Genomic DNA, 4484 nt, shown 5'->3' with positions numbered 1-4484 from the left:
GAATGAGTTGGCCGAGTCCCTTCATGTAAGTATTATTTAATTTTAATTCTTATGTTACGCATTCAATTTATATGCATGTTTTAATTTATATTTTATGTTATGTTCAATAGACGACGATAGTGGAGAGGAGCCAGTTGGTTCTTCAGGAGTCCGCCTCCCAGCTTCCTCCCGAGACTCCGATCGAGTCTGTGGCTCCTCCACAGGATGCTGGATTTCAGATCTTGGCGGAGACGTTGGATCAGACTCTCGGGAGGAGGCCGGGGACATATTGTCGAGGGATGGGGAATGCCCGGCGGAGGGAACCTAGACCTCGTTCATCGGCGCAGTCAAACAGTCAGGTGACTGCTTTGACAGTACAGGTGGCCGAGCTTCATGGTCAGATGTCGGTGATTCTACAGTCCCTCGCACAAGGAGGCTTTCCAATCCCGCAGTTTCGTGCGTCGACCTCCCAGCCCGTCCACCCCGAGCATGCCCACCAGACCACTGCCCCGGTGGACGCCCATATCTCTGAGCCGCATACTGGCGACGACCCGGTTGATTTTGCTTCATTATTTGATTAGTGTATTTATTTTCATTATAAACATTTATTTTATTTGTAAAACATTTATTTTATTTTATAACAAAATTTTGTTCTAATTTATTTTTATTGCAATTTCATTGTTTAATCAATAAAAAAAAACCAATTTTATTTTATTTTTTTTAAAAAAATTGTAATATTATTTTTGCGCGATGGAATACATTTCGTCGCGCAAACCCATGTGTAACAAAAAAAATAAAAAATCAACTTTGTAATTACGTTTTATTATTGCGCGACGAAATAATACGTCTCGCTAATATGTTTTGCGCGACGATCGATTTCGTCGCGCAAAATTTATTGCGCAACGCCTGTGTTTTTCGTCGCGCAAATATATGGGCGACGAAATATTTCTCATTGCGCGAATAGTTCTGCGACGACCATATTAAGTTTTGCGCGACGAATTATTTTTCGTCGCGCTATTCGTTTCGTCGCGCAAATATACGTGCGCCGAATACTTTATCGTCGCACAAATATTTCTGCGACGAACAGTTCTTTCGTCTCCACACCGTTGGTGCAACGGTGGTTTACCCGTCGCACAGATATGCGCGATGAAGGGTTTTACCTCGTCGCGCAAAGGCTTTCTTCACGATCTTCGCGCGACAGATTGTGCGCGACGAATGTTTTGTCGCGCTGAAGTTAGTGCGACTAGATGATACTTTGCGCGACGTTTTGCTATTCGTCGCGCAAAGTTGAAAATGTAGTAGTGTAATGACACGTGAACAAAAGAGGAAATTGCTCTCAAGGGCATGTGGGAAAGGGATCTACTCCTAACCACACATTGATTAGAAACAAATGACATCATTTCAAGCAGGTTCCAAAAAAAAGTCACCTCGCCCCATAGAGAAATTTGGCTGAGCATTGGCCAAATACCTCTGAACCCAAGCAATGCCATATAAGGGAATGACTGTGCAAACACTCCAAGAACTTGTCGTTGATAGACTACGTATTCGGATCATACACAAACTCCTTGAGAATAAAACACACACACACACAATGAAAAGTGTAAGCAAAACACACAAGAACACAAAGATTTATAGTGTTCGACCTTGTGCCTACATCTTCTTGGTGATCCACCCGAGAAATTCACTAGTATGTAAGAATAATTTTGTTTACAATCAAGAACCCTCTTCACTCTCACATGAACCCTAACTCTCTTTTCTCTCACCCTTGATCAAACCGTTTGATTCTTTATAAACACCCAAGAATTCCTTCTTAAATTCTCTTGTTACTCTCTCTTCTAAATTCCCCGACCTCTCTCGGCTAACTTAACATTGCCCCAAAAGTTCTTTTTATAATGCATAAGACTTGAGTTACAAGTTAACTAGGAATAGGAAACCAAAATCCTATTTAATTAGGTTAAGAAACCCCAATAAAATAGGAAAGCATGCAAACAAAATAAGGATGAAGTGATCGATCGCTTCCTCATGCGATCGATCGATTGCTTGGAACACAGCATCGTCGAGGCCCACTAGAAGAAACCGATTGATCGCATGGTCATTGCTATCGATCGCCTCTAGGCGTAAACTTCGTTGTTGCTCCTCTCTTGCTGCCGCTGATTTCCTCTCTTCGAGGTCATAGGCCACTTTAGTCGTTGATTGAGTATTGGTCCAAGCAACACACTCATTAAAGCCATTAACTATCCCATGACACATAATTAAGATGATGAGCGAGATAACCGGTCTTAACAAAACCTAGAAAAACCTTCTAGTATATGTTACCATGACTCGTACTTGTGTGATGCAGGATCATAGGGGTGGATCAAGATAGATATTTACCACTTAATTAGTTATTTCATGATTTATTGTTATTTTCTTATTTAGGTAGTTTTAAGATATCTCTTATTATTTATGTGTAATTTTATAATTAATTTGTTTACTTTTAGACCAAGTAGCTTTGGTGCCCAAATCTTGTAAAGCCTATAAATAAGACTAATGTAATAGTTGTCGGGGAGTTGACGCAGGTCACCAACCACATACACGAGTACCGAAATTTAAGGCTAGTACAAACTCACATATATCGTATCAAATCCATGCCACAAATAAACTATTTCATTAATCATCAACATCTTGTGCTCGCTATAGCAATGCCAGGTAACTCACATATTTTGTTGTGCTTTATATCATATTTTCTCATGCAAGCTATTTCTTGTGCTCGCTGTAGCAATGCCAGGTAATTTTCAGGTCTTACTAACTTTGCCTGCCTGGTTGTAGACGTAACATTGGTGTGTTTGTTTTTCCCCATGACTTATACTTTACATGCTCATTTTTCTTCTGCCACATGCTAATCTATTGCCATTACTGTGTTATTGTGTTCTATTTATTATATAAATGCTTGTTTGTTGGCATTTATTTTGGTTTACTTTGAAATATGAAAACATGTAACTAAATTCAATTAAGCATTGCTTTTGTAAGTCCTTGACTCTTGTACTTTTCATCTCCCTCAGACTCTTTTCTTATAAGAAATGTTATATTATACATATGTGGAATTGATTTGACAATGGATGTTGAAAGTTATAGGTGGTCTAATTCAAACTAGTGAATTTTTAGGATGGGATACGTGATTGGGAATTTCGAGAATGCTTTTATTATTAGCGCTATTAATATTATTTATAAAGGGTTATGGTGACTTTGTGTATGATATGGTGCTTTGGATTTTATTATCTTATCTTATGGGATTTTTAAAGATTGTATACTTCCTAAGTATATGAATAGTGTTTTGAATATTTATAAAATCGAATGGGCTTATTTAGTTTTATTGAGTTATGAGTCTTAAGAACGGAATGAGTAAACAAAACTATGTTTGTTTTCATGGGCTAAGACAAGGGAAAAGATGATTCTAGAATTAACTAGTTGGTATTACTTAAAATAATTGTATATTATCTGGTTTGTGATTATTGATGTAAGAACTACTTGTGGCTTGATCCCTCATCAAGGGTACGTAGGTTGCCTGGGGTTTCACCTAGGTGCAACCGCGAATTAAACTATTACTTCCATTGAGTTGGTTTTGAATATGTCGGTGGGTTGGAAGCCAGTCGATGTGAGATTAAATGCTTGTTTATATTTCAGTTTTATTGAATGGTTGTGGTTAAAAGGTGTTTGTGGTTATGACGGGTCTGAAACCTGTTTGGATCGATGAATGAATTTGACATGTTCTATAAACTGGATACTTTTACCTTGTGCGTGCTGCTGATTTGAATTTTATTATTCTGTGTTTTGACAGGTTGAAAATTTGGAAAAAGTCCATTTTTCAGTGGAGATTGCCGAAATTTTGGCAGAGAGTCTGGACTATCTTTTCCTTTGTTTTTGGAGGACAAGATGTTATTAGTAAGTGGGCCCGGCATCGGGGGGAGGGGATATCGAGAAAACCACAGGATTTGTCTCGGATTCTAGGAATTTGAGGCGGGTCCTATCAGTGGCCCAAGAACAAAGATTGCTCAACTTGTTGTCCTGATCACGTAGGTATAAGTAGTGTTTCGAGAATTTCTCGGTCGCCAGAATTTTCTCAAGACACCTACGCGCTGTCGGCGCGTGGGCCAAGTTTGTTTGGCCCATTTGGTCCAAAAATGATCCCCATATTGTCCTGAGCACGACGGTATGCTCAGATTTGAATTTGGTTATCGTTTGACTGTCAATTGAATTTACGTATATTAAGCGTTATCTAGGTTTGATATGTTCGGACAGTTGGATCGACTGTATTTCCAAATTTATTGATCTAGGTATCTCTAGGATTGTGTAGGAATTCGCGAATCGAGAATTGGAGTCTCGGATGCTCCGATTCAATCATTCAAAGATTTCTTAAAACGGTGACTGTCTGATCGTGCAATCGAGAGCGATCTGATTGCTCGATCGAGACCAAACTTGCGTAATGGGTTTAGTAGGCTTGGTTGAACTCATAGGAACTTTTGAAT

Source organism: Prunus dulcis, chromosome 3 (genome assembly GCF_902201215.1).
Source record: "Prunus dulcis chromosome 3, ALMONDv2, whole genome shotgun sequence".
Taxonomy (NCBI): Eukaryota; Viridiplantae; Streptophyta; class Magnoliopsida; order Rosales; family Rosaceae; genus Prunus; species Prunus dulcis.
Note: the sequence above shows the minus strand (reverse complement) of the source record.